This window comes from Crocodylus porosus, unplaced genomic scaffold (assembly GCF_001723895.1).
Source record: "Crocodylus porosus isolate Cpor-Errol unplaced genomic scaffold, CroPor_comp1, whole genome shotgun sequence".
Taxonomy (NCBI): domain Eukaryota; kingdom Metazoa; phylum Chordata; order Crocodylia; family Crocodylidae; genus Crocodylus; species Crocodylus porosus.
The window spans coordinates 1,007,527-1,021,119 of NW_017728939.1; positions in this window are offsets into that span (position 1 = coordinate 1,007,527).

A 13,593-nucleotide genomic window follows, 5' to 3' on the forward strand; every position below is an offset into this window, starting at 1 on the left:
ATTCAAGAGAAGGTTGGATGTGTATCTAGCTGGGGTAATGTAGGCCCAGCACTCTTTCCTGCTTACGCAGGGGGTCGGACTCGATGATCCATTGAGGTCCCTTCCGACCCTAGCATCTATGAATCTATAAAAGCAAAAAATCAAAATGAAGCATTTAAAAACATCCAGTTTTTCATGGTTTGGTCAGATTGCTTTTTGACTTTGAATGTGGTTTTGGTGGGCCTTTTTGAGGAATAAAACTAATCTGAAAATGTATTCAGCAATCCTACTCATGTTCTTTGTAAAGCACTTGAAAATCTCCTGACTAAAAGGTGTTACATAAGAGCTGGGTGTCATTACGCTAGCTAATGAGTACTCAAAGCCTCCTGAGAATCAGATTTGCTTACTGATCTTAATAGAGCCATGATGAAAATGTAACCATTCCAACAGAGTAGGGAGGAAAATGTGATTCATGTTAAAACTGGCAATGGAAACACAGGCCCTTAAAGGGACGCCCTCCGTTTAGATGTACAGTATTTGTTTCCTGTGTACATTAAGAGATTTAGTTTTCAGTTCAAACATTTTTAATTCCATGTATTTAGTTGCACCAAATGTTTTCACCTTAATTGAACTATTTAATAGTTTTGAAAACCAAAATGTTTTGTGTTAGCCAGCAGAGGGACCCCCCGTTCAACTGCCGCATTGGGTTAGCAAGATACAGACTTAATAAGAGACGGCCTTGGCTTCAGGGTTTTCTTGCTCGGGGAATTTCAAAATGGTTAAAAAGGGACTTTGGGGCCAGCTCCCTCTGAAGTTGCAGCTTCTTTGACAATAGCATTCCTAGACAAGACAGTGAAAAGCAATGCAGAGGTGGTTGGCACATCCAGAGCAGAGCCAGGGCTAGACCCCTTGTCTCCCTGACCCTAGAAACAAGGCCAAGCAGACTGCCATGTAGGCCAATACAATTCAGACATGATTAATTGTATGTGTTCTGGTTTGATTATGAGTGTCTCCTCTATTTTGATCCTCCATTTTTTGCACTTAGCACACCTGCTAAAGTTAGAAAGGCTACTTTGGAATGAGTGGGTCTGTACAGGAACGGTCCTTTCAGATGACCCTGTTTTTGAGAAGCAAACCTGCTCTCCCATTCCCTTGAGGAATAAATAACTGCCCAACATTTACAAAGTGTAGCTTGGGAAAAGGGGAAAAACAGCAGGGTTGGAGTTTTACTTGCATTTTTTAAAAAATCTCTAAACATGGACTCTGGATTCAGGATCCTACCCTTGCTGCTTCAGGGTCTATTTCCAGCCTATGTCTGAGCCATCTCCCTAGAAAAGGCCTCGAGCAGAAAATGTCCTGTCCAATTGATTATTCCAAGGAAGGTTATGGTAACCCTTCCTTTCCCATCTATCTTTTGATTTCTGGTGACTCTTGGGCCTTATCAGGTCACTTTCTTAGACTTGTCTGGGTGTGTTTGCATGGATCACTTTAGCATATTGGAAACCTATGGTGGAAGGTGCCATGCTCCTGTGTGCTCCCTAATGTGCAAAGAGGTCATGGGGAAAATACAAAGTACTTGCTTTCTCCTTTGTTAATTCAAATGTGCTGTGCACACCTGACTGGTTCTGTGGATTTTCATTTCTTCATGGGCCTTGATAGCACCAGTAATGTATCCTTCTACCTTCTCCATTCTCAGTACTTAAAAGCAGAGCTTGTGAGGTGCTGAAAATCATCCTCAACTGAACTTTGTGAGGGCACTATATAATGGAGAATAGGAACTTGTAATAATGATGAAACTTGTTGCAATACACAGTCTTCATTCTGTTCAAGTTTATTTCGGCTCTGCCCCGTGCCCTGCAGTTAGGTCAGGCATACTCGAAATCAGCATTATCCTTAATACACCTGATGCTCAAAAAAGACTGGAAACTTGCTTGAAAGCAGAAGCATAATATTTATACGTGATGACATGTACTGCAATTAATAAGCAATGCTTGTTCATTATGTCTGCTTACTGTCTGTAGTTAAAGGTAGTACATTAATCTTAAGCAATTTAGGTACACAGAGAACAGCGCCTGGTCCCAACCTCAAGATGCTATGCACCCCATGGAAGGCATTGTTGGGTCTGCGGTAGGAGCAAATCTGCAGCACTTGATGTTATTGGGCTGAACGTTTGTGAACAAGGGTTATGTTCTGTCTTATGTGCACGCACAACTCCCATTGACTTTGTTATGAATTGCTCTTGTGTATCACAAGACAGAGTTTGACCCTACATAAAAACATCCCTAAGGCTACAACACCAAGTTTGACGCAGAGATTGTCCAAAGTTATTCTGGCATTGGCAGGCAATGACTTGAGGATGAAGTAAATGACCGTGACAGCAGAGATCCTGTTGTGTCCCAACGTGAGTAGACTCAGGTGATGATCAGTGTGTTGGCAAATGACAGAAGTTGAAGATGTATAATAACTTTAGGCCACGGACATGAGGAGGTGTACTAGTTCTCTGTGCCATTTTCCTATGGGGGCTCTATATGTAGCTCTAGCAGAAATGGCTGCAGTATCATGTGTATACACTGCATTTCAAAACATGTTGTTGAGCTTAAATGACAGAAAAAATGGAGGACAGGAGAAATGAAGAAACATCAAGCAAAGGGGCCTTGTCCATCCATACCAACTTTACAAAAATGCCAGAAATGGGGTTGTGAAGCTATCCTAGGACAGCTCTGGTGTGCTTGAGAGTGGATTCGGTACATGCAGAGCTGCAGTGGATGAGCCGGCATGTTCAAGAGCAGTGCCCCCAAGCCCACTGTGGAAGTTATGCATACACACCCTTGTGCACTGTTTTCCAAGGACCAGCTTCACCCTTAGGCACAACTGCTGCATCCTGGCTCTTGTGCTCTGGGTCGTGGGTCCCATTCTGCTGCTGACCGTTCCTGGAAATTTTTCTTTAGCCGAAATGATAAAGGCCTGCAATCTCAAAGGAGTCTTCCAGCCCCTCTGCAGTTCAGAGTGGGCACAGGTTCAGCCGCAGAGCACTATACTGCCACAAATGTGTTTGTGCTTTTTTGGTTACCTGGATTCCCTCATTGGTTCGTTGGACTGCAACGCTTTTGCAAATTTGCACTGTCATGATAGTGGCAATCAATTCAGATCTGTCTGACAGATCCTGGGGCAAGGGTTGTGCTAAATATCTGCTTCCTGTGTGTGGGGGGCGTTTCTCTCCGTGAGAGAGAAGTGAAATTTAGAACATCAAGGTCAAGAAGGTCTTGTTCTACAAACTGTCACGTCAGACCCAGGAGCACAAGGTCCTGCGCTGCGCTCAATTTTCTGCTTATGCAGAGCAACCGTATTTCAAAGGTAGGGCTGGGTCTTAGTTCTGAGAATTGGCTCTCTAGGGAAAAAACAACAGCAAATAAAACAGAGCGCTGTGCAAATATGAGAGGCTTGTAGGGCCTTAATGCCCTCCCAGCCAACCAGTACTGACCTGTTCCAGAAATTATTCTCTAGCACCTTGACCAGGCTAATAGTAGCTCAGCTGTGGAGGTGGGTGGTGTTCTAACCATTGGCTTATCTGAACCTTCTCTGAACAGGGTTATGGAGCAGTATGTTAAAATAAGTTTGGCCAGTAAACACATGTGCTTGCAGCACATAGTTGCTGTAACAGACCTGGTACTCGCTTGGAATTTCCATTTCATGGGGAATTCCAACATTTTGAACTTTTGTTTCTTCTGCTGAATTTTGAATTAAAGCAAATATAGTGTAGATTTCTTGCAAAACAGAAATTCCCCCAAAAACTGAATTAGAAAAATATTAATTTGGATTTTTGTTTCAAATGTGCATATTATGTATTTTTTAAAACATGTCTATTTTCTGCCCCGTCAATAGGAGCAGTGCATATTATATTATATTACATGCACTACTCAGAGTACCGTTGTTGAAGAGCCCTACTATTTTTGAATCATTAATGCAATGCTACTTCAGTACGACACAAGCGGGAGATGCTTTGCTCTAGAAAAAAACCCATTTCAGTCAGTACTAAGTGACGGCTACCCTTTCTGATGTAAAATGTAAAACATTTCAAATCTGATATTTGCCATGTCAACTATAAAGAATGTCATAAAATAATGTGCACATAATATAAATGTGAGAAAATGCTCATAAGATACAATTCAAAGTGAAAGCTCACAATTTGAAAACAAATTTCAAACTTTTCCAGAATGAAAATTTTACTAAAGGGATTTGTTTGATTAATTACAACATATTTTCCATAGAAATTTTAATTGGAATTGATTCAATTTTCAGTTGGAAAGAGAGGTTTTTGTTGAAAAAGTTGGCCTGTAAAAATGGTTGTAACAAAATTTTCCGACCAGCTTTAACTACTGGTTGTGGAGAAAATGTGGAAAAAAGGCTGTGGAGACCAGCGCAGGCTCCTGTTTGTGCGGTGATCACAACAAAGAGCCGCTTTCACACGCATTATACGTGAGTCCTGCTGCTTTTCTTCTGACCTGTGAGCCCTCTCCTTTACGACGCTGGTCTCATCCTGGGTCATCCGTGGCTTGTAAGCAACACTCATTCCATAAGTACTGAGTATTGTCATCCTAGTACTTTAATTGATCCTCCCAGAAAAGTGTTTATGGCAGAGTGTTTTCTTTGCAGGGTCCCAAAGCTTGGACGCTCATTTTCTTGAACGGGGACCAGGATATCCCATCTACCAGATTAGGGACAGTCTTGGGGATAGTTCTGTCAGGCCTTCAGTCAGTGCAGATGTAGTTAGAGATCTTCTGGAAGGGCTGGACATTTTTAAATCTGCACGTCCAGATGCCCTCCACCCAAGAGTGTTGAGGGAGCTGGCAGGGGTCATCATGAAGCCCTTGGCCTGGCTGTATGAGCATTTGTGGTCGTCTGGCCAGGTGCTGGGGGATTGGAAACTGGCTGATATGGTCCCAGTTTTCAAGAAAGGGAGGAAGGCGGACCCAAGTAACTATAGGCCTGTACGCCTCACCTCGGTGTTTGGGAAGATTTTGAAGAGAATCATCAAGGAGCACATCTGTGGGGGGCAGCAGGGGAGATCATGCTCGGGGCAATCAGCATGGGTTCATCAAAGGCAGGTCCAGCCTGACCAACCTCATTGCCTTTTATGACCAAGTAACTAAATTCTTGGATGATGGTGTCGCCATGGATGTAGTCTTTCTAGACTTGAAGAAGGCCTTTGACACTGTCTCTTACCTCATCAATAAATTAAGCGACTCTGGCATTGACGCCTGCACAGTTGGATGGGTAAAAAGTTGGTTGATGTAGCACGCCCAAAGAGTAGTGGTGGACGGGTTGTACTCAACTGGGCAAGATGTGAGCAGTGGGGTACCCCAGGGCTCGGTCCTCAGGCCCGCATTAACATCTTCATCAGCAACTTGGAGGAGGGGGTAGAAAGCATGCTGTCCAAGTTTGCTGATGACACAGACGGGGGGCAAGGTAGACGCACTTGAAGGGAGAGAGAGGCTGCAAATAGATTTAGACAGACTACAAAAGTGAGAAGATGAGAATAGGATGGGGTTCAATGCAGATAAATGCAGGGTGGGGCACCTCGGGAGAAGGAATCCACAGCATACATACAGGCTGGGGAGTTCCCTCCTTGAAAGCACAGAGGCGGAAAGGGATCTTGGAGTCATTATTGACTCCGAGATGAATACGAGCCGCCAATGCCAGACCGCAGCCAGCAAGGCCAGTCATACCTTGTCATGTATGCAAAGGTGCGTCTCAAGCCGGTTCAGAGAAGTGATACTCCCCCTCTATGTGACACTGGTCAGGCCGCAGTTGGAGTACACTTCAAAAGGGATGTGGCCAACCTGGAGAGGGTTCAGAACAGGGCCACCCGCTTGGTAAGAGGGCAGCAGGACAGGCCTTATGAGGAGAGACTGAGGGACCTGAACCTGTTCAGCCTCAGCAAGAGGAGGCTGAGGGGCAACCTGGTGGCTGCCTACAAACTCATTGGGGGAAATCAACAGCAAATAGGTAGAGCCCTTTTCTCCCCAGCACCACCGGGGGTGATGAGGAACAATGGTAATAAGCTGATGGAGAATAGATTTAGAGATCAGAAGGCAATATTTTACAGTTAGGGTGGCCAAAATATGGAACCAACTTCCCGGGGAAGTGCTCCTTGCCCCTACCGTGGGCAAATTCAAGAGGGGGTTGGATGATCACCTGTCTGGGGTCTTGTGAACCCAGCATTCATTCCTGCCTGTGGCAGGGGGTCAGGTTAGATGATCTGTTCAGGTCCCTCCTGACCCTAGCTATTATGAAACTATGCCTAGAGTGCTTTTTTCCTCATTTTACAAGCCAAAGCATGAGGGGTGGTGCAGAGCTACCATTGGCTTCCCACTATGCCATCCCTAGGTAAACCAAACAGGTCTCGTTAGCTCCCAGCCATTGATGGGCTGAGAAGCCCTTTTCAGGGAAAGCTAGAGAGTGTCAAACAAGAAATCCCATGAACAGCTTGTAGGACAAAACAAAGGCCAAGCTTATGGTGGTGTCCGAAATTCAGTCCTTCTTTGTGATTTCACCTGAGCTAAGTCACAACCAGAAGTAGCCAGAACTGGGGACTAAGGTGGAGGTAAGAGCCAACCCTGTTGTACCAATCTAGTCCCTGAGGGCTGGCAGCTTGGAAGGGGTGTGCCATGACTTGCACGTACATACAACACCATAAACATTTCTAAAGTTTGTTATTACCAAGATAATGAAGGGAGATGTGGCACAGAGCCCCATGTACCCAACAGGCCCTGTGCAGAGCTGGAGGGCTGCCAAGCAGAAGACAGAAGCACAGTCACTTGAGATCCTCTGGCATCTCCAAAGATACCACCCCGATCAGGGAGAAAGTGCCTAGCCCTTTTCACATACTACGTGCATGGTAGGGCTGTGCGAAACGGCACCATTCTGTTTTACCTTGAGTTTTGACAGTTTGAGGGAACAGTGTTTTGTTTTGAATTTCATCTCGAGTTGAAACAACTGTTCCATTCTGGCAAAACAGAAAGGCTGTTTCAAAACTTGAAACAGTGTTGCTGGGGATGGGAAAGCAGCCCAGCTGGGCTGCCTTCCAGCCCCGGCCCAATTTCTAGCATGGGGCACTAGGAAGCAGCCCAGCTGGATCTTGAACTGGGGATGGGAAGTCAGCCCAGCTGGACTGACTTCTCATCCCCAGCCTACAGTCGAAATGTTTCAACTTTTGAAACATTTCGACCAGCCTCATTTTGTTTCAACGACCTTTGTTTCATTCCAATTTTGCTGTTTTGACCTTGAAATTGGTCGGAACAGTGTCAGAATTAAATGGCTGTCGAAATTTCACACTGCCCTAAACGCACAGCCATGCTGAAATGCAGGTCCCTTGGGCCTGGAGTGGGGCTACCCAGCACAGGAACACCAGGGAGGAGAAACATGAGCTAAAAATACCTCTCTCCTCACCCAACTGTCTCATGCTCTTTCACAGCCGTGATGGATGGGAGACTTATCATGAATTTATTGCTCATGAAAAGATGAAGAGCAAAGTCAGCTTCACCGAGATACGAATCTGTAGCTGTAGAGAATCTCCGCACAAGGCAAGGATTCTTGGGTCAGTAAGCCATTGCAACTCACCTGAAAATAGTAATTAAATAGCAGATTTTTCTACAAATGAAAAAAAATGGCAAAGCAGCTATATTTTGAAACTCTAATTTCCTTTGAAGACTCTCCACTGTAAAAATGTTCATGTTTTGATCCACTGGATCATTGTGATAGACTTCAAATCAGCTACCCTACCAACACCAAATCAAAATTAGCCTTCTAAATACTTCCTGTAATTATCTTGCTAGGTTAATAAAATAAAAGCTTTCCCACAGGGAGTTGAATTACTGTTTGCAGCAGTGATAATACGCCACACTGCCTATGCCTCACCAAATGAACATAATCCTCGCCTGGGACTGAAGAACCAACTTTTAAAGAAAACAAAACTGCTCCCTTGGCCTCGCCCAGGTTCCTGGCACTAAACCAGAAGGCTTGTGAAGTGACAGAAACCTAACGATATAAATGCCTTCGCTTATTTAGCCACTTACATTCAGAGACCCCTTAAAATACTCTATACATAATAATTTGCTGGGTCAGCATTTTTATTTCCATGTTAGATTAGATAATGTGAGAGATCAGTTCTGGATATTTGCTACTCTATCTCCTCTTCTCCCACCCAGCTGAATAGCAAATTGATGAGGACTTGGGCCTGGCTTGCACCGTTCTTTCTGTTCGGGTCACCAGACCAGTGGATCAGATAATCAGCAAGGGCTGGCCCCGTGGTAAGATGGGTCTCCTGGAAGTCCGGCAGTCGAGTCTGTCTGCCTTCTGCATATTCTGTTAACGTGTACATGTGGTGTGCTGAATTAGCGTATGACAAGACACCTTACAGTCTCACTGAGCGTTTTTTAGGAAGTGGAAAGCTGCATAGTGAATCAAGTATACTTATTCACATGTCCTGGTCCCAGTGTTTCTCATATCATGCTTCAAAGCATTGCATGACAGCAGCTGTTCCTTTAGACACCGATATTCATGTCCTGAGCAGGAAGCTGGGTGAAGGAAATCAAAGTCTCTAAGCCGAGCAAGCTATGAGGATCCTAGTTTGGTAGTTTCACATGTGGGCTGAGACACTGTTTCTTTGAGTGATGTAAAGATGCATTTGCCCTACAAAAGTGAGGGAGCTGAAAGTGCATAGCAAATGGATCCTTACTGAGGGGGCAGGAAACTTGATCATTTTTACCTGTTGTCCTGTCCCCTGCTGACTGACTGCAACCTCAGACAAATTGTTCTCATGGTGTTGCCATCTTTTGTGCTGTTGTGACTCTCCATTTCTGGGCTCTCCTTAAAGACCCAGGTCCTGGAAACAAATCTGCTTGTGAAGACTGCAGCTTCCATGACTTCAGAAAGAGTTAAGCTTGTGATTGTGCATACAGAAACGGAAGATGCCACTTGAGTGCCTCCCAGCAGTGCCAAAGCCATTGAGCAAACGAAGAAAACCTCGGCGTTTCTAACCTTGTGTTTTCAAGCCAGTCTTTTGAGTTTGGGGCCTGATGCATGATTCTGAATTCTTGAAGTTGGCAATACTTCTCTTGGCTTCAGCTTGCCTCTCTCTCTCGAATAGGAATGAGGAGACGGGGCTATGCTGAGGATGGCTGAAGATACAGCGCTAAGGGCACTGTGTTGGAAGTCGGGTATCTGCGTTCAGTTCCCAGCTGGCCTGCTGTGTGACCCTGGGTAAGTCCCTTCTCCAGTCTGAGACACTGTTTCCATCGTCTTTGCCCTCATCCATCCATGTTTATACTGAAGGCCCCTCAGGTCAGGGACTATCTGGTGCCTGGCTCTGCACAGTGTCCAGCACAAGGACACCCCTTCTCCCCTGGGATTGCTACAACAGCAATACGAATCAGCATGGGTGCCTGATTTATGCCCTGCTACAGCTGATCCAGTGCTCCTGGCTGCTGGTAATAGGAATAATCATAATAAGTTTTAAAAAGCTTCTGTGTGTGAAGTCATTTCTCTTTTCTATGCCAGATCTTGAGGGAACTCGGTGATTCTCAGCACCTGGGCCAAATGCAATGGTGAAGTGAACACTAATATTTGTTGCACATTAGTAAGTGGGCGTGAGAAATCTGGTGGTAGTTACATGCCAAAGGGCTGGGAGTGCCGCAGGCAGCAGGAAAATTAACCTAACAAGAGTGTATGATAAGAAAACTCCACCCACCCACACATAATGCCTTTTATTTGACACCCTCCTGTTAGCACTTTTCCCCCATGTGTACCCCATTCTTTTACTGCATAAGTTACACCAGAGGAAATGCTTCAAGGATGCCCTTAGGGCAAACGTTAAGAAGTGTGGCACTGACACCACAAACTGGGAAAAACTAGCCCAGGACAGGGGTCTACATGGGGACACCTTGTGAGAGAAGGTGCATCTTACTCTGAAGAAAACTGCCTCACCCTGGAGGCTGAAAAATAATAGAACGGTAGGAAAGGAAACGAGACCAAGAAATCTGCGGTCCCTTTATGCACAGACTGTCATAGGTCATTATTAACAGGGCTCCCCAGGGAGTGGGGAGCTGTAGCAGACACTTTTCCTGTAAGGCTAGCCTTCACATGTTTCGGCCCCAGGATCTGTGGAATTGATTCTTAGTAATGCATTGAAATGCTTTGAGTGTGCTGGCTGAGGTGCAAATCAGAGCTGGTTCAAATGATCCTGCCCAGCTTGCAACTGCTGGAGGCCCTGGGCTTATATAAGATCCAGCCACAGCAGGGACAGGGAGTGATTTGAGCCCGTGTGTCAGCCCAAGCTGCTTTGTGCTGTGAGCTCTGTGGGAACAAATAGTCAGTCTTTTAGGGTACTGAGATGATCTGCTTTCTCCCAGCCCTGCTGGGGTACATCAGAGGTTTCCTGCTCATATTTAACAGGAGACCTCCAATTGCAGTACCCTAACTGTTAACACAAATGTATGCATCACTTCTGGATATTACTTCTCTTCCTCCACCTCCCCTCCCTACCTAGCTGGCACAAGAAATAAGTCTGAGGCTGAGCTTCACTCCAAGTCTTTGAAGGAAGCCCCAGATTTGCCTGTGGGTCATAAACACTTGCCCCAACGGTAACGGGAGCAGCAAAAGGCCTGGATTCAAACACCCACAAATAGTGGAAAATTCTGGATCTGGATCCTGGTGCAGGTGAGACCTTAAGAGGTTAGTTTCCATCTTTTCTGAGCTAAACAAGAACCGTAGGTGTCAAACCTCAGTCCATATTCAAACCGTCAACCTTGTTTCATCATGTGGACAACAATGTGGGCAGCCTTGGGCTGGGGAACCCTGCTACAGGGAGAGACTGCAGTCCCATGGGATGTGGACTTCAGGAAATCCCACGTTCCAATGTGTGCGTTGGCAAGCAAGCGGAGAAATTTATCATGTTACGTAGGAAAGTAGTAACAGATTTACCTTCTTGCTGTAAAGCTACTCAAAGAAATGAGGAAGTAGCTGTTGTTTCATGTGGGATATCTGATCTAAGCATCTGTACCATCCTGCAAGAAGGAGCCTGACTGGGCACATGCCTTCATGTCATTCCCAGAGCTGCATGGCATGTTCACGGCATTTTATTGCAGCAAGATGTGGTCCTGCTGAAATCAGAGGCATCGCTGGAACCAGGTGTTGTCCCAGAGCAGGTACTAACTGTGCTTTGTTTTCAGTTCTTCCTGTAGACTTGCTGAGATCACTTATAGACCACAGAAACCCTTACTCTGTATTTGCATTAAGAGCATCATAATCAAAACCTCACTCTTCAATAGTTCTCTCATCCAGAGATCTCAGAGTGCTTTAGAAAGGAGGGTAGTATAACAATTGCTTGCTTATACGTAAAACTGAAGCACAGAGAGGGGAAGTGACTTCTTGCCCTAAGGCAGGGGCAGGCAATTATTTCAGGGGGAGGGCCACTTACTGAGTTTTGGCAAGCCATCGAGGGCTGCATGACAGGCAGCCAGGGGGAGATGCATATTAATTTTCTAAATTTTTTAGCGGTCCCACAAGCCAGATAGAATGGCCTGGTGCACCGCATCCGGCCCACGGGCTGCATTTTGCCCACCTCTGCCCTAAGGTCATCCAAGGAAACTAGTGGTGCAGAAATGAACCGAACCCTGATTTTAGTCCCAGTCCCATGATCTGCCTGCTAGCTCACACTGCCTGTCAGTAGCACCTAGGAGCCCGGTCAAGGCTTGGGCAGCATTATTGGGCACAGAACTCACAAAGCAGATGCAGGACATGGGGCTGAAGCTGCATTTACCTACTAGCTAGTAAGCCAGTTCTGGCTTGTACCATGGAGGCTCTTCCTTGTTTGTCCCTCATTGATGGGGGGGCAGGCAGGGGCTCCACCGCTTCTTGCTGACCCCGCAGTGAATTTGAAAAGCCACTGTTAGACCTGTTCCTACAGAAACCTGAAGCTTATGAGTGAAGGAAGCTTAAAAATAGCAGCTACTGATGATACACAGATCTTCCTTCTGTGAAACTTCCCCTAACAATGAGGTACACAAGAAGAAAAGTGCAGCAAACAGAAAAAACTGTTTTTTTCCTAAAAGGATTTAGTTCACTTTTACACAAGGCATCAACTGCTCTTTAACACAAGCTGAACCAGCACGTTGTCTGTGCAATTTGTGCCGGCTATCAGTAAGGTCGGAGTTGATGGTTGATGGCTCAGCTGGGATTTTCCAAGGACCCAAACTCACTGCTGAGGATCAGTGGCATGGGACACCTGAACTCTTCAGTGTCTGTGTCCTGTCTTGCTCGGTGTAGAATCATCCGCTTTTTTCCTAGTTCTTTCCCCTTTTTTTCAGTCGCATCTTCATGCTTATGAATGTACCTTTCATTGTCGGACACCACTCCCATACTAAACCATTCAGCTATGCCATGTAGGTGAATATATTGCATTTGTAAGTGAGGGGCCTGCATAGGCTGTACACCTGGACAACCATCTGGGTCCTGGGTTTTCTGAAGCTGAGACTGCCACTGACGCAGACTGGCAGATGATGGGGGTGGAGAATTAGTTAGCAAATAACTAGACCTCATCTAATTTATGAACGTATTGTCTTGTCTCTTGATGGTGGCCAATGTCTGCTGTTTAAGAGAAAGGCAGGCTGAGTTCTGCAGCGGGCAATTATGGAATAACATGCACAGGGAAAGCTTTCCCCCCAACCCTCAATAGCTAGTGGAAGATTAAATCCCTTCCAAAACTCCTGGGTCGGGATCCTAAGACACCTACTAGGCAAAAGGTAGGCGGGTCCTCCTCTTCCTCCCTTTTTCGATGATAGATCTGTAAGGCTAAGATGAAAGCAAGCATGAATGGTTTTCCCTGCACTCGAGAAAGATGGCATTGAATTGCTGTGCGCCACTAAAATATGTTAAAAAATGGAACAGGGGCTGGCCTGTTTGCTTTTAAAATTCCTTATTGCTGTAACTTGGTATTTATTCTCTGGCCAGGCAGTCACTCCTGGTTGTATCCTGCAAAGGTCTTGTCTTCTGTATCTTGTAACGGTCAGCTCCACGTCCTCATTATCCATTGTGCGAACAAGGACAGCGTTTCACCTGTTTTAAATCTGCCACTGAACATCCCCCCCTCCCATCCTTGCATTACAAAAAGGGGTGAGGAGAAGTGTGGCATCTAGATCCTACACGCCAGACGCATGGTAACAGCCTGAGGTCCTCCCTGGTGCCTGCTTTACAAACTTCACATAGGCCTTCTGGTTGCTGTGCCCTAACACCTGGGGGACGGTTAGGACACACATTCATTAATGCGCTGTACTTACTGTGCATTAAGTGTAGTACTTGCATAACCAAGCGATAAAGCAACGTGCAGTAAGCGGCACTACTGCGCAGCGGTGCCTTCGCACGGCTCTGTTAGTGATGCTAACTGTGCAGTTGCCTCATACGGGGGTGTTCAACCTTGTCTGGTCGGCGTACCCCCGGCGGCAGCGGAGAAGCAAGGGGTGCCCCCGCGCCCGGCCGCTCAACGCCCAGCCAGCGGGGGGCACAACGTGCTGCATGTCAGCGGGGCCCCGCTTTTCACCGCTGGCCGGGCCCGAGCAG